Source organism: Neoarius graeffei, chromosome 5 (genome assembly GCF_027579695.1).
Source record: "Neoarius graeffei isolate fNeoGra1 chromosome 5, fNeoGra1.pri, whole genome shotgun sequence".
NCBI lineage: Eukaryota > Metazoa > Chordata > Actinopteri > Siluriformes > Ariidae > Neoarius > Neoarius graeffei.
Genome location: NC_083573.1, coordinates 87,835,261 through 87,858,157, shown reverse-complemented (window position 1 = coordinate 87,858,157; position 22,897 = coordinate 87,835,261). Strand labels below are relative to the sequence as shown.

The window sequence follows — 22,897 nt, the reverse complement described above, 5'->3', positions numbered from 1 at the left end:
AAAATGAAATATCTTGGGTTCATACTATCTCCAATGAAATACAAGCCAAAGTAAATTTAGAAATCACTGCTTTGTTTTTTGTTTTTTATTTGCATTTTCCATACTTACTTTTTCTGAGTTGGGGTTGTAAATTAACTTTACAAAACTTGGACAAAAGGATGCAAACTTGTGTTGCAAGCTAGTCAGCAAAGCTACACAACAAACCGATAGAACAATGTTTATTTTCAGTACAGATATCCAAGTGGTATTTAGCTAATTTGCAAACAGCACCTCAAGATGTAGCTTGTGGCTAAACCTCTGTTGAAATGGGCTTATTTGACTTGTGATAAAAAGCTAGAGAGTCAAGGATTTTGCTAACACAGCCAAACAGCAAGCAAGTGCAACAACACAAGACATACATAATAATATTACTTACAGGGTCAAACAAAAAGAAAGCCAGCTCTACATCTGTCTTGCAGCCGGTTAATCTCTCTTAGTTCTTGCAAATGATTAAAAGGCAGTCCAGGATTTATACTTGTCCAGTCTCTTGTTTGGAGACTAAGATAATACTGGGCTAACTTCTTCTTATGGCTACAGTGGTGCTTGAAAGTTTGTGAACCCTTTAGAATTTTCTATATTTCTGCATAAATATGACATAAAACATCATCGGATTTTCACACAAGTCCTAAAAGTACATAAAGAGAACCCAGTTAAACAAATGAGACAAAAATATTATACTTGGTCATTTATTTATTGAGGAAAATGATCCAATATTACATATCTGCGAGTGGCAATAGTATGTGAACCTCTAGGATTAGCAGTTAATTTGAAGGTGGAATTAGAGTCATGTGTTTTCAATCAATGGGATGACAATCAGGTGTGAGTGGGCACCCTGTTTTATTTAAAGAACAGGGATCTATCAAAGTCTGATCTTCACAGCACTTTTGTGGAAGTGTATCATGGCATGAACAAAGGAGATTTCTGAGGACCTCAGAAAAAGCGTTATTGATGCTCATCAGGCTGGAAAAGGTTACAAAACCATCTCTAAAGAGTTTGAACTCCACCAATCCACAGTCAGACAGACTGTGTACAAATGGAGGAAATTCAAGACCATTGTTACCCTCCCCAGGAGTGGTTGACCAACAAAGATCATTCCAAGAGCAAGGCATCTAATAGTTGGCAAGGTCACAAAGGACCCCAGGGTAACTTCTAGGGAACTGAAGGCCTCTCTTACATTGACTAATGTTCATGAGTCCACCATCAGGAGAACACTGAACAACAATGGGGTGCATGGCAGGGTTGCAAGGAGAAAGCCGCTGCTCTCCAAAAAGAACATTGCTGCTCATCTGCAGTTTGCTAAAGTTCACGTGGACAAATCAGAAAGCTACTGGAAAAATGTTTTGTGGACGGATGAGACCAAAATAGAACTTTTTGGTTTAAATGAAAAAAGTGTTATGTTTGGAGAAAGGAAAACACTACATTCCAGCATGAGAACCTTATCCCATCTGTGAAACGTGGTTGTGGTAGTATCATGGTTTGGGCCTGTTTTGCTGCATCTGGGCCAGGATGGCTTGCCATCATTGATGGAACAATGAATTCTAAATTATACCAGCGAATTATAAAGGAAAATGTCAAGACATCTGTCCATGAACTGAATCTCAAGAGAAGGTGGGTCATGCAGCAAGACAAAGACCCGAAGCACACAAGTTGTTCTACCAAAGAATGGTTAAAGAAGAATAAAGTTAAAGTTTTGGAATGGCCAAGTCAATGTCCCTGACCTTAATCCAATCAAAATGTTGTGGAAGGACCTGAGGCGAGCAGTTCATGTGAGGAAACCCATCAACATCCCATAGTTGAAGCTGTTCTGTATGGAGGAATGGGCTAAAATTCCTCCAAGCCGGTGTGCAGGACTGATCAACAGTTACTGGAAATGTTTAGTTGCAGTTATTGCTGGACAAGGGGGTCACACCAGATACTGAAAGCAAATGTTCACATACTTTTGCCACTCACAGATATGTAATATTGGATCATTTTCCTCAATAAATAAATGACCAAGTATAATATTTTTGTCTCATTTGTTTAACTGGGTTCTCTTTATCTACTTTTAGGACTTGTGTGAAAATTTGATGATGTTTTATTTTATATTTATGCAGAAATATAGAAAATTCTAAAGGGTTCACAAACTTTCAAGCACCACTGTAGCTGAAGACAGATAGTTATTTATGTGTGACATGGGGCTGTAAAACATTACACAGTTCTCATACGAGGTCAATCGTCGTAAGAGACATCTCTCTGAGACACTCCACCAGAGTTAAATAGTGCTATAACTGGTGAAATGGGTGCAGAATTGGAATGGAAGACAAACCATTCTCCCCATCATAAGTCAGTGTAGCATCAAAATGATTCTGATGCTGATAATTTAAGATAAAATTCCTACATAAGTTGCATGGCAAGGAGCACTTGTCTGTTTGGAGGCACATACTGCTGGTATGTTGCTACAAATTAAATAGGAAATGCATCACCAAATTTCATGTCTCAAGTTCTGAGACATCTTTCCTTCATAGGTGTGTGGTTGTGAGTTGGTTGTAGAAGGTATTAATGTTCATACAATGTCTTTTCTTGTGCAACTTTTTAAAGTTGGGATTCATAGCCAGTCTTAAAGAACATCATCTCTAACGACATGCACACAAGAAATATGGCTTCTCTTTGAGCTTCTGAAGTTCTTCTTTGCTTTCTTTCAAAGCATCATATCAATGACTAGAAAAAAGGGATAAGAACAAAAGAGGCTTTAAACAGAAAAGCCTTGTTGGTCGCTAGTAAATTCAAAAGTGAACTAATGAAGGCTTTATGAAACGCCATGTTCATTTCTTTTCCTAATTGAATCTGCTGGCTATGGTTTAGCTTTTATCTTTATTTTTTCCATCACTGTTCATTACAGAGCCATGTGGCAGATGACCTTTGAAGGGAAAGCTCATCACACCAGGGACTGTGGGTTTTCCTCATGGGAGCTTAACTTTTATCTTTGCTGCCAATGAAGACAGCTTTGTAGTTGTATAGAATTTCTTTTTCTTGCTCAGTGCCTCTTGTCTCTTTACATTTTTTCCATCTGTCTCCCTTTCTATTCTTGTCACCATAAAGAATGACAAAAAAACTGATTAGCAGCAGAATGTGGCAGTACAGCCTCATGAGATGTGATAGGCAGAGTAACACGAGCCAAGGTAACAGCCTAAACACTTGCTATATTAATTGGAAATAAAGGAAAATCACACTGTGCCATGGTCTGGAACCCCTGCTGTGTACAGCAGTAGCTGGCTGATCATTATGTGTGTCATGTGCAGGTGCAATAGAATATAGTCTTTGATTGCAATACCCAGTACAATATATAACTAACTGTATTGTAAGTAAATGCTTTATATAGGTTTTCTCCAAAATTTTTGGCTCCCTTTAAGCAAATACAGGAAGCTGAATGAATAATGAAGAGAAGTGATATCTTTGGTTGTTTAAATGTATGGAGACATAGTTTGAGTTTACACAAAATATTTTCACTATAAACAATACCTTAAATTATTGACTTTCCCCTGCAAAACACTGGGTTCAAAATTATTGGCACCTCTTTATCTAATATCTAGTGAGGGCTCACCTGGGAGAATTACAGCAATTCCTTTTGTAAAAGTTTCTTCTTGTAATGTTTAACAAGGTTGGAATGCACATGATTTTGGACCCTTCTCCAAGCACAACATTTCCGTATTGTTTATATTCTGAGGTTTAAAGACAGGGTGTGCAGCAGAGTTCATCTTTGGATGTGTTGTAATCTCCTAACAGTTGAGAACTAAAATATCAAGCTCCATCATAGAAACCATGATTGTCTGTGTGTCTGTCTGCCTGTCTGTCTGTCTGTATATCTATGTCGTCATCTGTCTGCCCACCCCTCTGTCTGTCTGTCTGACTGTCTGTCTAAAATCGGAGTGAGCATTCTGTTATAAAATCATAAATGTGTTCATTCATTTATGGTTTGTCTGTTTGTTTATGTGTTATTTATATTGAGTTGTCTGTCTTGTAAGTTTTTATTTATTTATTTATTTTTATTGTTGAGCATTGTATGCAGTGCATGAGTCCAAGACAAATTTCCCTTTGGGGTAATAAAGTATATATATATCAATCAATATCAATCAAAATCAATCATTATCCTGGTCTGACTCACAGTCAATAAGAAAAACAACACACCCTGGATTGGTCATCTATCGTATCCAATCTAAGTACTGGCATGGTTTTGTGAAGTTGGAGGAAAACCACAGAGACACAAACAATGAAGAGAATATGTACAACCCTGGAGCTCAGACCATGGAGCTGTGATGCACCACTGGGATGACCTATTTAAAAAAGTTCACATTGATCTCATCTCATTATCTCTAGCCACTTTATCCTGTTCTACAGGGTCACAGGCAAGCTGGAGCCTATCCCAGCTGACTATGGGTGAAAGGCAGGGTACACCCTGGACAAGTCACCAGGTCATCACAGGGCTGACACATGGACACAGACAACCATTCACACTCACGGTCAATTTAGAGTCACCAGTTAACCTAACCTGCATGTCTTTGGACTGTGGGGGAAACCGAAGCACCCGAAGGAAACCCATGCGGACAACATGCAAACTCCACACAGAAAGGCCCTCGCCGGCCATGGGGCTCAAACCCGGACCTTCTTGCTGTGAGGCGACAGCGCTAACCACTACACCACCGTGCCGCCATTCACATTGATAATAATTTAATAATAGTAGTTCAGTTTTCAGGTAAAGCTCCCTGTTTACCAGTCAGTCTAGGTCCCTATCCTCTACCAAAGTCATGAGTTGTGGATAGTAACTGAAAGTAGGGCTCAGGTACAGGCTGTGCAAATGAGGTTCCTCTGCAGGTTTGCTGGTCTTAATTTCCAAGATAGGGTGAGGAGTTCAACAATCCAGGATAGCTTCAGATTAGACCTGCTTATCTGAACTGATAGGAGCCAGTTGAGGTGGTTTGGGAACCTTTCAAGGACACTCCCTAATTAGCCCCTGATGTATAAGGAATGTCCTACTAGATGGAGACCTCAGGGCAGACCCAGGACCTGCTGCAGAGGTTATAACTCACGGTTGGTCTGGAAAGATCTGGGGAAACTTCAGGAGGAGCTGGAATCTGTGGCCAGGGATAGAGAAGTCTTGACTGACCTTCTCAAACTACCACCAGGAAAAATTGGAGGAAATGAGAGAATTTAGGAGAACAATGTCTGATTATCTTAAAGTGGATAACTTGGTTTAGTTCTCAGAAATTATGCAGAAAAAGATTTGTAATACAAAGTAATAACAATAAAAGAAATTGCCCTTAGTACTTGGTTTTCAATGGAGTCAGCAGTCCACAGCATTGCTCTTGAGAATGCCATTGTATAAAAATAGAATGAAAAAAGAAAAAGCTTGCCCTTGCTTCTCATCATGGGAATACAATATGTTTATATAAACATTATAGCTGAAGGCATGACCAAAAGAACACTTAATAAGAAAGCAAGTGAAGTTATTACAAGAAGTGAAGCAGAAAATGCCTGGCTTTATGAGCTAGAAAATTGTAAATCTGTACATTCTAATCCATGCTAAAATACCGTGTATAAAAATCTATCTATCTATCTATCTATCTATCTATCTATCTATCTATCTATCTATCTATCTATCTATCTATCTATCTATCTATCTATCTGTCTATCTGTCTGTCTGTCTGTCTGTCTGTCTAGCTATCTCCAGTGCCTTGCAAAAGTATTCATCCCCCTTTGTGTTTGTCCTGTTTTGTCGCATTACAAGCTGGAATTAAAATTGATTTTTGGAGAGTTAGCACCATTTGATTTACACAGCATGCCTACAACTTTAAAGGTGCAATTTATTTTTTATTGTGACACAAACAATAATGAAGATGAAAAAACAGAAATCTGGAGTGTGCATAGGTATTCAAACCCCCCCCCCCCCCCCCAATTCAATACTTTGTAGAGCCACCTTTTACTGCAATTCCAGCTGCAAGTCTCTTGTGTTATGTCTCTATTAGCTTCACACATCTAGCCACTGGGATTTTTGCCCATTCCTCAAGGCAAAACTGCTTCAACTTCTTCAAGTTAGATGGGTTGCGTTGGTGTACAGCAATCTTCAAGTTATGCCACAGATTCTCAATTGGATTGAGGGCTGGGCTTTGATTAGGCCATTCCAAGACATTTAAATGTTTCCCTTTAAACCACTCCAGCGTAGCTTTAGCAGTATGTTTAGGGTCATTGTTCTGCTGGAACATGAACCTTTGTCCCAGGTTTTCCTCCAGAATTGCCCTGTATTTAGTGCTATCCATCTTTCCTTCAGTCCTGACCAGTTTTCCTGTCCCTGCAGATGAAAAACATCCCTACAGCATGATGCTGCAACCACCATGCTTCACTGTAGGAGTAGTGTTTTCAGGGTGTAGGGTTTGCACTGCACATGGTGTTTCCCATGATGGCCAAAAAGATCAATTTTAGTCTCATTTGACCAGATAATTTTCTTCCATGTGTTTGGGGAGTCTGCCATATGCTGTTGGGCAAACTCCAAACATGTTTTCTTAAGCAATGACTTTTGTCTGGCCACTCTTCCAGAAAGTCCCACTCTGTAGAGTGTACAGTTTAAAGTGGTCCTGTGGACAGATCCTCCCATCTCCACTGTGGATCTTTACAGCTCCTTCAGTTTTATCTTTGGTGTCTTTGTTGCATCTCTGATTAATGCCCTCCTTGCCTGGTCTGTGAGTTTTGGTGGGCAGCCTTCTCTTGTCAGGTTTGTAGTGGTGACACAGTTTTTCCATTTTGCTATAATGGATTTAACCCTTGTGTGGTGTTCGTATTTTTGTTACTCAGCCAGTATTGGTGGGTCTGGTGGACCCGCTGCATTTTGGTGCTTTAAATTCAACACAAACAATTTTACATTAAATACTTAACAGCTGTTTACTTTACCCCAATTACAAGCAACATAAACAGCATATATGGTTAATATTTGCCCTTTACCTTTGTTAGATTACATTTATTTAAAAAAGTGCTACTCGTTTTTTGTTTGTTTTTTAATAAAATGTAATTTTACAAAAAGAAAATCAATTACAGTCAAGATATGAGTGGAAAAAAAGCTGTTTATCTTCAAATTTACAAATGAAGCAAGGTTTTTCATAACAACTGATTTTTATTTCTTTGAATTTCATTAGAAATTTAACCCATTCAGTTCAGTTTACACAACACAAGCTGAACACACAGTAACCATTGTCAGTCTATACAACACATCATCCGCATGCTCGTCTTCATTTTGGGACTGGCTGGTGCGCCATCTCATCCTCTCCTCTTCTTCAAAGTCACTGTCAGACTCTGAATTTTCAGAAATGTGATCCTCACGTTCTGAAATGTCTTCCTCTACACCATCATCAAAAGCTTCTCTCTCTTCCAAAATCATTTGCAAGCCAATCTGAGCAGAGAATCTTTTGGCCATCTTGATCAGTTGTGATAAGGAGCCACATTGGAAAAGCTAGATTTATTGTGTCCCGCCCCCAATTTATGGGAACTTCTGTCTTGGTTCCTGCAAGACAGAGGGTAAAATGTGTAGGAATGTGAGAGCAGACAGGTGTCGGTGCTTGAACGTCAGGGGCAGAAACACAAAACACACACACACGATAACAGCAGGCCCAGACAGGAGGAGGACAGAGTGAAGGTGCACACTTTTATTTGCCCCGGGTCCAAATGTGTGTGTGTGTGTGGGGGTGGGGTGGGGTGGGGGGGGGGGGGGTACAGTGTGTGGTCATCGAAAATGTGTTCTGATGTATGTTCTTCATAAAAAATGAGCCAAGGTCAATAAGTCTGAGTTTGAAAAAATAATTAATCGTATCATTGTTCCTTTGATAAAAAATGAAAACGGGTCCCACAGACCCGAACACCATACAGTACAAGTGTTAATGGTGCTTCCTGGGATATTCAAAGTTTGGGATTTTTTTTATCACCCAACCCTGATCTATACTTCTCCACAACTTTGTCTCTGATCTGTTTGGAGGCTCCTTGGTTTTCATATTGCTTGCTTAGTAGTGTTGCAGAGTCAGGGTCCTTCCAGAACAGGTTGATTTATACAGACATCATGTGACAGATCATGTGACACTTTGATTGCACACAGGTGGATCTTAATCAACTAATTATGTGACTTATGAAGTGAATTGGTTGGACCAGCTCTTATTTAGGGGTTTCATACGAAAGGGGGTGAATACCTATGCACACTCCAGATTTCTGTTAATTATTGCTTGTGTCACAATAAAACAACAATTCAGACCTTTAAAGTGGTAGGCATGTTGTGTAAATCAAATGATGCTAACCCCCCAAAAATCCATTTTAATTCCAGCTTATAATGCAACAAAACAGGACAAACACCAAGGGGGATGAATACTTTTGCAAGACACTGTATCTGTCAATTCGAAAACTATGAAGGAACTTGACTTTTGAATTTTGTGGTATAACTCTGTGTTCATGAGTCATTTTTCACAATACTACTGCAACTTGGGTGTTGGCATTTCTCATCTCATCTCATTATCTCTAGCCGCTTTATCCTGTTCTACAGGGTCGCAGGCAAGCTGGAGCCTATCTCAGCTGACTACGGGCGAAAGGCGGGGTACACCCTGGACAAGTCGCCAGGTCATCACAGGGCTGACACATAGACACAGACAACCATTCACACTCACATTCACACCTACGCTCAATTTAGAGTCACCAGTTAACCTAACCTGCATGTCTTTGGACTGTGGGGGAAACCGGAGCACCCGGAGGAAACCCACGCGGACACGGGGAGAACATGCAAACTCCGCACAGAAAGGCCCTCGCCAGCCACGGGGCTCGAACCCAGACCTTCTTGCTGTGAGGCGACAGCGCTAACCACTACACCACCGTGCCGCCCGTGTTGGCATTTATTTTTTTTAAATATACCAAGTATATTTGGGAAGCAATGTTTTTAATGAGTTTCATTGGATGCATCCTGAACACAGAACCCCACACAAAATGTTTTAAATGTGTAAAACATTTACATAGATAAAAAAGTCCTCAGGCTGGAAAACCATTTGAATTTTGTCTTCGTTTTTATTTTCACTCTTCACGAAAAAAGGAAAGAAGTACATTCTCAGGCAAATATTTGCCTGGAATATTTAGTTTGTCATCTTGAAGTAATTTACCTTTCATAAGAGTATATTGTCATGTATTAGAATAAAAGCCAAGAGGACTTCAGCTATGAAGAAAACATGATTCAAATGCTCTTGTAAACTTTAGCACTGTCAAATATGAAATTATTTTGGAGACAAGGAAACATTAGCATTTTTCTCTTAAGATATGTAAAACAGTTACAGTTTATTTGAGGAAGATTACCACTTTTCAATACTTTGTTGAATTACAATATGAGTTTTCTCATAAAACCCTTAAAAACCAGTTTTCTGATTTCACAGCCAGTCTCACAGTTGAGATAAAAGATAAACAAGCAGAAACAGGGCTTTCCCCAAAGGGCATATATGCGGCGCACCACCACACTGTACGATGTCAGCCCTGCGCTGTCACTTGCACACCAAAAAAATTAAAAATAAATCAATACCATAAATTGCACAACGCAGAGCACTTTCTACACCTAAATATCTTTTATTCCCCTCTGAAAATGAGTAATAACTATAGAAATAGGAAAATATTGTAATATATAAGTGTAGACTATCCTAGTACTCAACCCAGAAGTGAAAATAAAGGGCTTCACTGCGTGCACTGACTGCCATTCACAACAATACATAAAACCATGTTTTAGGTGCTGGTTGCTAGATGGTGCTGTTGCATGATTTGACCTTGATTCTGTTCCTGGCATCAGAAAATGAAGAGGTGCACTACGAAGTGTTTTCATTTCAAATCTAATTTTGCCCTGTAAATTTTGCCACTTGCAAAAGGTAAAAGGTAAAAACAGTAAATTTAATAAATGTTCAACTGTGCCTAAATCAGCCCTAGATGCCACCAGAATGCACCGTTTGAAGTCTCTAATTTCAATATTTTCCAGGGGAGTATGCCCCTGGATCCTTCTAGCAGCCTTCAGGGCCCTCCAGATCGGGGCAGCTCTTATGGGCTGGGCTCTGCATCAGTAGCACCGCTCTGAGATATATAATTTTTTTTTTCTGGGGAAAGCCCTAAGAGTTTTTTTTTTCTATCTCTCTGGTAATTGACACATTCAGACATGATGTTGAATGCTGATTTTTTAAAGGATTGCTGCTTTGCATTGTTTCAGGATCTCTGGAATTTAGACCAGAAAACTTTAAATGCCAAAAAAGTACCTTCTTTGATAAGGCTTGATGTTTCCAAATTCTTGTTAGTTTGTGAAACATAGTGCAGGATCACATACAGGTACAGAAAAATAGATAGATCGATAGATAGATGGATGAGGAAGGTTAGAGTACTACAATTCACCAAAACAGCTTTAGTGTGTCTTGACAGTCAGTGCGTTTACATGCACATCCAAATCGAGCTACTGTCGGTAATCGAGCTAAGGGTCCCAGCAGGGGTGCCAGAGAAATCCAATCCTACATGCACACAAGGAAATCGAGCTATTGTGTGAGGTACATTGTGCACCCGAGCCACAGGTGGCGCTACACGCCCCATCGTGTTGGTACACTTCCGGTTGTCGTCATGAAGAAGAGATATTCAAGAGTATAAACAAAGTTATCAGCAGTGTTGCCAGATACTGCTGACGTTTTCCAGCCCAAAACATGTTCAAATCCGCCAAAATGCACTTAAAACCGCCCAATCTGGCAACACTGGCAGTTTCGTGTTCACAAGTTCCGTGCTCAAGCTGTTAGGCTTGCTCTAACAGACTGTATGGCAGGGGTCATCAAACTACGGCCCGCGGGCCGACTCCGGCCCGCCACCCCCCTTTGACCAGCCCCTCTGCCCCCCACCACTTGAACCGGCCCTATGAGGCAATCCCCAAAAGTGGTCATGGCCTATTTTTTTAAATTGCTTTTTGGCAAATAATAACATGTCTGCATCTTGTATTTTGTTGATTTTATCAATTAAAATTGATATTTAGTTATAAAATGAACTATTCATATTTTCCGAATTTTCGTCATATGCTCGCGATCAAGCCGTGACAGGCAGCGCACGCGCAGAGAACTGTCAGTGTTCAGGACAGCAAAATGGCTAGCGGTAAGCGAAAAGCTGACAGAGAGTGCAGAGTTTTTAAACAACAGTGGACCACTGATTATTTTTTCGTTCAGTGTAAGGACCGTGCAGTTTGTGCAGTTGCAGTTTGTAAAACATTAAATGGGATGGGACCCAGCTACCTACTGGATATGTTTCAATTATATGCACCAACTAGGTCTCTAAGATCACAAGAGAAAAACTTGCTAGTGATACCAGCTGTCAAAACGAAGTGTGGTGAAGCAGCCTTTAGTTGCTATGCTGCTAAGCTTTGGAACCAACTTCCAAATGATATCAAAAATGCTCCTACTGTTGTTAGTTTTAAATCCAGGCTCAGGACAAAGCTGTTTTCAGATGCTTTCACTTGATTAATTTTTACCTAAGTGATTAATTTCCTTTAACATAATTTCTTTTAATTTTGATTTTAATGATTTTACTTTATTTTAATTTCTTTTTAATCTTGGATTTTAATGATTTTACTTTTACTTTAATTCTTTGTTACTGTGATCCTCGTAGATTTTGTCTGCGGGACGATTTTTGGTGATCCTCGTAGATTTTGTCTGCGGGATGATTTTATTTGGTGATCCTCGTAGATTGTGTCTGCGGGACGATTTTTGGTGATCCTCGTGGAAGAGCCATGGGAAGAGCGCGCTTTATCCTCGTAGATTTTGTCTGCGGGACGATTTTTGGTGATCCTCGTGGAAAAGCCACGGGAAGAGCGCGCTTTATGAGTTAAACCCATAATAATAATTAATCTTGAGGCTGATTAACTTTATTTCATTTTATTAATTTAATTTCTACTATTGTTTAATTCTTATTATTTTTCTTCCCCAATTATTTTATGTAATTTTATTTTCTATTGTTTACTGTTCTGCTTTTACTTCTGTAAAGCACATTGAACTGCCACTGTGTATGAAATGTGCTATATAAATAAACTTGCCTTGCCTTGCCTTGCCTTGTCTTGTATGTAAAGAAAATGTGTCGGTTTTCAAAGAATATAATCTGCGTCGTCACTACGAAACCCGCCACAAAGAGTACGCTAGTTTGCGAGGGCAAACAAGAGAAGACAGGATTTCTTGGGGACTTTGTTAAAGTATGCATGATTGCTGTGGCCGAGGAGGTGTGTCCTGACAAGAAGGATGCGCTCAACGCGGTGAGTCTCTCCACACCTACTATGACCAGGCGAACCGAAGATTTGGGGGACAACGTGTATGACCAGCTGAATGAGAAAGCGTCAGAATTTGAGTTTTTTGCTTTGGCCATGGATGAGAGCAATGACGTGCAGGACACAGCACAACTGCTGTGATCTATTGATCATAATTTCACCTTTTTTTAAAAATGTATTTATTTTATAGGCCTATTTTATTTGACCTTTATTAAGTGCTGCACACAATTATTATTAATATTATTAATAATATCAACAGGCCTACCTACAATTTATAATTTTCCACTCACCTTTGCCAGTGTCAATCACCTCAACTAGGCAGATGTTTCTTACTTGACAGCTTTGATGTTATTTTTATTAGAAAATAAATAAATGGAATATCTGCGGTATTTCAAATTAAAACAAAGCGTGAAGACTCGATTACTACTTTTGCAAACCACTAGTAAAGATAAACAAATATGTGCCAGGAATCAAGTGTTGATATAGTAGTGGGGATACAGTGGTGGGGATACAGTAGTGGGGATACAGTAGTGGGGATGGCTGTGCCAGGCTAGTAATCTCTACTACACAATGAGGCCTGCTGGTGGTCATATTTGTCTGGGTCATACAATTCTATGTTATATAGCTGACCCGACCCCGGCCCCCCATCACAGTCAGGAGCGACAATGTGGCCCCCAGAGAAAAAAGTTTGGTGACCCCTGCTGTATAGCTACAAACTGTCCTGTGCAGACCACTGTTTTGTAAGACAACTTATTTTGCACAATTGTATATTTTCTAAAGTCCATTTTTTGCTTACAAAAAAAATTTTTTTTTTGCTTACAGTTTAACTTATGTCTTAATAAACACACAAAAAGTTCAATTGTTTTGTTTTTATTGACATTCTTCAGATGTTGGACATATATATGTATATATATATATATATATATATATATATATATATATATATATATATATATATACACATACACACACACAAATACAATGACTTGTTTATGTACACAATTCACAACTATGCAACAGCTGTACAGATGTATTTGGTGATACAGTAAGTGAGCTAAATTTTAACAGTGCAAACAATGCCACAAAAAGAAAAGATTCATGCCGTTGTCATGATTCGTTGTCATGCCGACTGAGGCTGTTGTGTTTCCCGCTTGTGGTCTCGTCACTCGTCACTTCCGGAAGGGGCAGTGCTGAAGTAAGTAGCTCGACTACGTAGCTCGATAGGGTATACATGCACTACAGTAAGTAGCTCAGCTAAAATCGCATAATCTAGGTCGTGTAGCTCGATTATGAGAAATCAAGTTCGGTTCGATTTCAGCCTAGCTAAGGTGCTTCCATGGCATTTAGAACTTCGATTTCAGTCGAACAATGGCAGAAATTCGATTTTCTCTATGTGCATGTAAACGCACTGACTGATTCTACAAGTGTCTGGATCTGTACTGGAGCAATGAATACCATTCCGTCAAAAGATTTTCCCTTAGTTGGTATTTTGATGATGGTAGAGAGTGCAATCTCCCATGAAATTACAATCTCAACTAGTTCAATTTAGTTGAAACCTGGTGTGAGTAAAGTCCATAAAATATGATTTATATCATTTTAATTTTCATCAAACAATTCAGTTAGTCCTTCTGTATCATGAATGGGGTAGAGTCACCCTGGAAGACACCACTCATCCATCCGTATGTCTGTGAAGGTTCTCAGTCATCCAGGTCATAGTAAATCGTGGTTGCTAAAGAAGACAACTGGACTTGCTTGAAATTCTTGAAGATGTTTCACCTCTCATCCGGAAGCCTTCTTCAGTTCTGTCTGACTAGTGGGGAGTTCCAGGTACAGTATTTATCCTCTAGTGGATCCAAAGCAACCCTAAGGAGAGTTGTTGAGGTCACCTGGGTCATTGAGTCATCCTGTAGGTAGGTCCCTGGGGGCAGGGTGTGAACAGTTTTAGCAGCTTAGAGAGTCGTTAGGGTGATCTGTGGGTCACTAGCTCTCTCTGCCATCATGTGAGTCATTGAAGTCAGCTGAGTTTTGGTGTGGATGTGTATTCAGTTTTCTGGGAAGTGTGCCAAGGACTGCATTGTAGGTGACTGATAAGTGTCTCAGGCCAAGTTTACATTAGACCGTATCTGTCTCGTTTTCTTTGCGGATGCACTGTCCGTTTACATTAAAACACCTGGAAACGCCGGGAAATGGGAATCCGCCAGGGTCCACGTATTCAATCCAGATCGTGTGTGGTCCAGTGCTGTGTAAACATTGAGGATACGCGGATACGCTGTGCTGAGCTCTAGCTGGCGTCGTCATTGGACAACGTCACTGTGACATCCACCTTCCTGATTCACTGGCGTTGGTCATGTGACGCGACTGCTGAAAAACGGCACGGACTTCCGCCTTGTATCACCTTTCATTAAAGAGTATAAAAGTATGAAAATACTGCAAATACTGATGCAAATACTGCCCATTGTGTAGTTATGATTGTCTTTAGGCTTGCCATCCTTCCACTTGCAAGTGGTAAGTGATATGCGCTGGGATCACACACACAGCGGCTCAGTCCCAAATCACTGCTTGTGCACTTCACTCGCACGCTCTGTGAGCTGCGCAGGGCCGGAGTGCGCACCCTCCAGAGGGCACTCGCTGTTCAGGGCGGAGTGATTTGGAGCGCAGGATGCCTGCGGAACCGAGCATATCCATGTATTGGTGCTGCTGTGTGCACGCGAATCGTGTATTGGTGTTGCTGTGTGCACACTAATCGTTTTAAAAACGTTAATCTGATGATCCGCTGATATGGTCTAATGTAAACCCCACCTCAGACCACCTCCTCTGTTCAGTGATGGTTGTTCCAGGTTGACTAATGGCCCTTTTCCACTACCCTTTTTCAGCTCACTTCAGCTCGCTTCAGCTCACTTCAGCCCGACACGGCTCGCGTTTCGACTACCAAAAACCAGCACGACTCAGCTCGTTTCAGCCCTGCTTAGCCCCTAAAACTCGCACCGTTTTGGGGTAGGGCTGAAGCGAGCCAAACCGTGCCGACTGAGGCTGGGGGCGTGAGCAGACACTCCCCTGTGCACTGATTGGTGAGGAGGAGTGTCCTCACATGCCCACACACGCCCCGCGAGCGCGCTGGGATCTGTAAACACCGCAAACCCGGAAGAAGAATAATTACGAATTACGAGAATTTCTGAAGCCTTATGCGCCTCGCCTCATCTATACGCTCTTGCCAGTATCTGTCCGCGTTGTCAAGCCACAGCACCAAGACCAGCAACACTAACGACTCCATGTCCTCCATGTTTATTGTTTACTATTCGGGTCGTGAGACTACCGCTTAAAAGCTCACTGAATCAGTGACATACAGAGCATCGTGGACGAGTTCGCGGAGCGCAAGGCTCGCCGTATGCCCTTCAAATAATGCGCGCAGTAGGCTATTGATGTTTTATTATGAGCCATGTACAGTATGCCGCCGAATGTTTTTTTGTTTCTGAGTTACATGTTCGTTTGAAGGAATTAATGTACAAAATAACATAGTTGCACCCCGTAGTGTTGAAATTGGTAAACACAGTGCATTCAGTGAGGTTTGCACCGCCCTCCTTTTATTTCTGACTCTTCCTGTCACTGCTGCAACCTCTGAGCGCTCATTCGTATGCCCTTCAAATAATGTGCGCAGTATAGGCTATTGATGTTTTATTATGAGCCATGTACAGTATCCTAATGTTTTTTGTTTCTGAGTTACATGTTCGTTTGAAGGACTTGATGTACTAAATAACATAGTTGCACCCGGTAGTGTTGAAATTGGTAAACACCGCAGTTGCGGACATTTTGTAGCCTAAAATGATGTTATGATAAGTTTTAATAAAGGGTCCGGTCATTTGCCCCGCCCCCGGCCCGGCTCTGACTTGTTCCGCCACTGTCACTGATGTCACTGTTTGCGCTGCTTAACGACATCACATGACGTCCACCCACTTTCGCTAACTCCACCCAATGTGTCCACCCACTTCCAGCCAGCACGGTTCAGCGCGGTTGTAGTCGAAATGCAACTCCAACAGCCCCGCTCAGCTCGACTCAGCTCGACTCGGCACGGCACGGCTCAGCCGCGTTTGTAGTGGAAAAGCGGCAAAAGATGGCTTCTTTTACTCCTCTTTCAAATCAGTAGTCTTCTCTGGCTAAAATGTGTATATTGCAGTCCTGAAATGAGTGTCCTTTGTTATTAAGATGAAGGTAGACTGCAGTCTTGGCCTGAGGCACTGAGTCTCCTGTGCTGAGCCATGTACCTGTGAAGCGGTTGTTTAATTTCCCCAATGTACAGATCCGTGCATTCCTTACTGCATTAAAGTGCACACACTACATTGCCCTGTTTGTGTCTGGGTACTCTATCTTTAGGGTGAACCAGTTTCTGCCTCAGAGTGTTACTGGGTCTGAAATGTACGGGAATGTTGTATTTGTAGAAGATCCTCCTGAGTTTCTCAGATAGTCCAGAAATGTAGAGAATCACAATGTTCTCATCCATTCATTATCTATCCTGCTTATCCATTAGAATCACAGAGGAGCTGGAGCCAGTCCCAGTTAACTTTGGGCAAGAGGCAGGGTACACCCTGGGCAGGTTGCCAATCTGTTACAAGGCTAACACACAGACGAACAACCATTCACACCTATGGGCAATTGACCTAACTCACACGTTTTTGGATTGTGGGAGGAAACCAGAGCACCCAGAAGAAACCCACACAGGTACAGTGAAAACATGCAAACTCCACACAGAATAACCCCAGTCAGCCACAAGGTTCAAACCCAGAACTTTCTTGCTGTAGGGTGACAGTACTAACCACTGCACCACCATGCCACCCCAAAAGAGATCATGCCCATCAAAGTAGAAATTTTTTGTCATAGGACAAAGGTGATCAGATGGGAAAACTTTGACTAAACCACTCGTATGTTGAAATAACCTTTCCTCTAAAAGGCTCTGGTTAATTTGTTTTTGTTTTTTAATTTATAATAATATTAGTCTGATGTTCTGAACATATCACCAGTACATTCAAATGCAGGTAGACAAATTATCATCACTATAAAGCTATAAAGAAAGGCAAACATATTGATTGTGAAATTTTACATAAGATAATTTTATGGCACTTCAGCATAAACAGGGCTTTTACCTTTGTTGAGATTGACAGTTTTCTGACAGCCATTACTTTCTGACAGCCATTATGTTTTCAGTCAAATAAACCCATTGCTCTTTCATTTAAATAGATTCATTAGAGATGGAACATTTTATCTAAAGTTATTTATAGGTCTGTTAGTATCTTCTGTTAATACAAACATGATTCATGCTGCTGTATAATGTTGAGATGTATGTTGTTTGGACTTAAAGTTTGAGGACACCTTTGGGAGTATTTTGAAGATAATTTCAATAACTCCTCTAAAAGGTACTTTGAGCTTTTCTCTTTGATCCACATCGAGACTGGAAAACAGCGTTGTGTGGGGAAGAAAAGAAATGAATCGACTGGTGTCTTCTTAAGGGAGAAAGAAATAAGTGCCTTTGATCAATCGGTGCATGTCCAAGCATCAAAAAGATGAAAGCAACCATGCATGTAAGCTTTTCTGAAAAGAAAAAGAATTGCAGTCACACTCTACAGACTCTTTTTAAGTGTTTGTCTCTACCATGGTTTGAAAAGAAAAAAACAAAAACAGCAACAACAACAGCAAAAAAAAAAAAAAAAAAAATCAACTACTATAGAGAAAGAACAACATGGACAGATTTATTATCCTCCTTTAATTTTATCATCTGTTTGAATTTCATACAAATCTCTTTAAGTCAAGTTCGAAAGGGTTTATTAATGTGATAAAGATTAAAAAAAAAGATATATTTGATTTGAAGGCCTAATTTAAATAAGCGATTGCCATCACACATCAAAACAAGAACATGAACAGATAAAGGAAGGCTGATATGGGATAAACTATTAAAGGATTTTATTAATTTAGCTGGAATGGTGATTTCAACTTTGTAGGAAAAATAAACTTTTACATCTTGTGTTGAAATATCTAATTTTTTTTTTGCAATAGTTGTAATATTTTGATACTTAATATTTACATTCATGATCTGATTGTTAAGGTTCACTGATATAACTTTATGTTATTGTTTTTTTAATGTGATGATCACATCTATTCTTCAGCCACATTTAAATTTGGTAACAGATCTAAAGTACTCTTTGAAAGCCAGTTCGATCAGCGATAATTAATGGTTTGTGCTGGTGGATTTTCGCTGAGTCAGCAGTAGGGATCTGGAGGGCTCATTAGTGTGCAGAGGGATAGCTGAGACTGTGAGAGCTTTAAAGCCTCCACAGCCTTAATGAATCGCTCCTGTCCTAACTGAAAGCCCATATTGCCAAAATTCTGAGCCTTAGCTCATCTCAGCATGCTGTTTAGGGTGCAGAGATACACACACTGAAACACAGAGTACACAGTACACATTTTCAGCTTCTTTTAAGCTATTAAAATTCATGAAGTGCAGTTAAAATTTTCAGCTGTATCCTCCATATGCAAGCTAATATAGCACACCAAAGTTTGTTATATATTTTACTGAGTTAAGCACTTCATCCTTGAGATGCATAAGATCCTGTAACTGTCCAGAGTTAGGGTGTTAGCTGACACAAAAAGAAAAAAAAATCACATGACTTACAAGTATTATATTAATATACAATGCCAACTGATCTGAGAAGTTAAGATGTTAATCTCTCTCCCCCTTTTTGAAATAATTGTAATATGATTATGTTGCATTTAGATGATGAAACAGGAGCATATGCAATGAGCACTGGGCATGAGGTGGGGAAACACCCTGGATGGGGCACCAGTTGATCAGAAGGCACCATGCACAAAGGGTCCTTTGCTGATAATGGCTGCATTTTGCTCTTAAATGATAATAGAGTTGAAAGTAACAGGGCTAATTTAAGTCAAGTCAAGTTTATTTGTATAGCGCTTTAAAACAATAAACATTGTCACAAAGCAGCTTTACACAATTTGAACGACTTAAAACATGAACTAATTTTATCCCTAATCTATCCCCAATGAGCAAGCCTATGGCGACGGTGGCAAGGAAAAACTCCCTCAGACGACATGAGGAAGAAACCTCAAGAGGAACCAGACTCAAAAGGGAACCCATCCTCATTTGGGCAACAACAGACAGCATGACTATAATATTAACAGTTTTAACAAGAAGTCAGTTTTGTTGATGTTATAAACTCTTCATTGATGGAAACTTGAGTGCAAAACTGTTCATGACAACTGCAGTCCTAAAGTTAGCAAGTCAGCTGTAGTCCTCAGCCATAAAAGCATTACTGTAAGAGTCCAGATCGTCCTCCAAGTGTGACTTTCAACTGTCCTCATGGGGCCGTCCTCCACAGGAGCAATGCGATGAGACTCCAACCAGACACAGGGCATCAGGATGGATCAGGCAGGTCCGAGGAGCAGAAGAGCTCAGCATCTTGATCCCAGGACCAACATGTAACTCAGAGGGACAGATTGGGGGGGGGGGGAGGGAGAGAAAACACAGGTTGTTAGGTATGCCCAATGTCACCTGAATAAGTAGGAAGAGTATACATATTGCACTGAGTCCAAGCAGGGACTCCGGCAACTAACTATGACAGCATAACTAAAAGGGGAGAGCCAGAAGGTAACACAGGCATGAGGGAGCCCCAGGACATAAAGCAGCCAGCCACTACACCATCAACAAACTCGAGTGAGCAAGCGAGTGGGGACTGACAGCATCCATACATCCCAGTTTACCAAAACACTCTGTCTGAGGATCCTCCAGATCTACACCTTTACCTCATAAACACTATTAATAAAAGGCTTTACTAAACAGATATGTTTTCAGCCTAGACTTAAACACTGAGATTGTGTCTGATTCCCAAACACTACTTGGAAGGCTGTTCCATAACTGTGGGGCTTTGTAAGAAAAGGCTCTGCCCCCTGATGTAGCCTTCACTATACGAGGTACCAGCAGATAGCCTGCACCTTTTGATCTAAGTAGGCGTGGCAGGTCTAAGTAAGCAGACCCGCCCTCTATGCCTTTAAGCTAGAATCATAACATTTTATGTGAATTGACTTCTTTATATCAATACAAATTTGTATTCAGGCCATTCCATATGATCCAGCATGCTCCAAGAAACACACACAAATGTGGAAAAGAATAACACAAACCAGCCTACTAGCATTTTCTGCAGTAAATAGGCTGAAGGCAGATTGGAGCCCTGCTACTGTTAGTCAAGCTGTGGTAAACTGCACTCTGGGACAAATACATGTCAAGGGCATGGGCGAAGTCAGAGGGATGAGACCAGATACTGTAAAAGGAGCCATTTGTCACTGTTCAGCATCCCATTATGTCTGCTCCATTCTTCAAGCTGGTAAGCCAAGCTGCATTCTACAGAGACAGGCCAATCATCCTTGCTCCCTTACAGCCTGATAATCTCTCACTGAGCAGTGGTCAGGCTCAAACTGCCTATCCTTCCCATTAAGACCACATTATGCTTGCAAAGATACTAGTAGCCAGTTATGCCAGTTAAACAGAACTTAAGGCTTAAATCAGGAGTTAAAATCACTCCTAAACGAAGAATAAACTGAGATTTAGAGAGCAATATTGGCTACGCTCTCACTTTTCAAATAAAATATCATAGAGGCGGTTCTATATGGAAGTCCAGAAAGACCATGATTTTTCTTGTTATCTCAAGATAAGACAAGTTATCAACTTTTCTCATGTCAAAATATATAATTAGGCTGTGGCAGTGGGGGTATGGTCGAGTATCAGTTGTAGATGGAGAGAAGGTAGGTAAAACCAGCACTAACATGTGATGAGTCTCACCTGTGTTGGATTACCAGCAATTTATTTTTGTGTGTTTCTTGTATTCTTGCAGAGAGAAGCCAGTATCCAGAGAAAGAGAGAAAGCTTAGCACACCAGCATGACGTGTGCATGGAAATTAAAATAAAGTTGCTGAAAAGTGTCAATTAAGTGAAATAAAATGTGCCTTGTGTTAGCTGTCTCCCAGCTCCTCATTTCTCAAGAGCCATGAGAGTGTCACTGGACCTGAAACCCAGGATTTGAGTAAAAAAGGCCATCATGGAGTCCATGCCCATCATCAAACTCTTCCAGACCCTCATCAGTGTTTACCAAAACCAATACCAAAATTCACCCTTGTCACCCTGGGTGAAGAACAGGAGCAGCATTTCCAGGCTCTACTCCAGGTCCAGGTGATCCAACCAATTAGTACTCCAGCCAATGCTCCTGTGGATGCTCCAGTCCCAGCCCACATTGTACTGGGCAAGATAGGTCTGCAAGAAGACCCTGAGGGCTTTGTGGAGCTATTTGAGCATGTTGCTAAAGAGAGCTTGTGGCCAATCTTACCAGGGTGTCTTCCCTCACCCCTTTGATCCTCTGTGCCAATGCTGCTACTGAGTCCCTCTCTCTCCACAGGTGGAACCATACATGCTCACCAGGACCAGAACAAAGCCCAGGCAGGTCTGCAGGCATAGTGGGAAAGCCAGACACTTCCAAGATCAGCATCCTCTTAAGGAGGTGGAAATACTGCTCTGCATTCCTGATGTGCCTCAAACCTCCCCTGATTGAGCAGGAGTGTACAGCCTTGGTGGACATGGGGTGTAAACAATGGATGTGTAAATGGGGATGTTCACAAGTATCTGCTGGTGCCTGTCACTCTTCAATTTAAGGGAGAAAAAAGTAGAGGTGGTGGTTAATCCTCACCTCACCTATCCACTAATTGTGGGTACCAATTGGCTGGGGTTTCAATCATTAGTAAAGCATTTGTTTGTGGATGGGTCCTGCTGCAGTGAGACTCACAGTGATTCCAGTGTCATGTTATCAGGGAGGTGGTCCCAGGCCCATTTGCATCAGCGCCACATCAGGGGGTGCAGAGATTGAGGAGGACTCCAGCCCTCCAGTTTCCAGAGGGATTTACCTTTGAAATTTCCCACTGGCTCAAGCATGAGACAAAACCCTGAGGCATGCTTTTGACCATGTGAGAGTAATTCATGGTCAGAACTTCCAGCCTAACATTAGATTAGATTAGATTAGATTAGATTAGATTCAATTTTATTGTCATTGCACATGTTACAGGTACAAGGCAACAAAATGCAGATTGCATCTAACCAGAAGTGCATAGCAGTAAATAACATGTAATATACAAATATAAATGTACAGAAATTAGAGGGTATGGAATGGTATAATGATATGATTGTAGGACTTTGAGCGGGTGGGTGGAGCACAGAAGTACAGCAGGCCAGAACTGAGTTTCAAAAAGCTCTTTATTTTCAGCTTTTTCAATCTCCCAGTCACACAGACACACACACACACACACACACACACACATCAGTCGTCTGGTTGGGGAGAGAGCTCCCTTCTTCTGCTCTCTCTCTCATTATATAGGGCGCGGTCACTGGGGAAGACACACAAACACAGGTTAACTGAAATCAGGTGCAGTGATTCTGCCACTTACCTTCCCTGACTCCGCCCTTCGGTCACAGACCAACGCTTGACCACGCCCCCGCTGCCACATACCCCCACC

The 22,897-nt window shown here is 41.0% G+C and overlaps 1 long non-coding RNA gene across 1 annotated transcript in view; it reads left to right on the top strand.

Annotated features, from left to right (window-relative positions):
- The window catches only part of LOC132886154 (uncharacterized), a 33,835-nt gene extending 11,514 nt beyond the window's left edge, over nucleotides 1-22,321 (top strand). The window contains exons 2-3 of the long non-coding RNA XR_009654669.1: nucleotides 16,866-17,056; nucleotides 21,232-22,321. This is a non-coding gene — a long non-coding RNA (uncharacterized LOC132886154). The remainder of the gene's footprint in view (nucleotides 1-16,865; nucleotides 17,057-21,231) is intronic.
- Nucleotides 22,322-22,897: the final 576 nt, after the last annotated feature.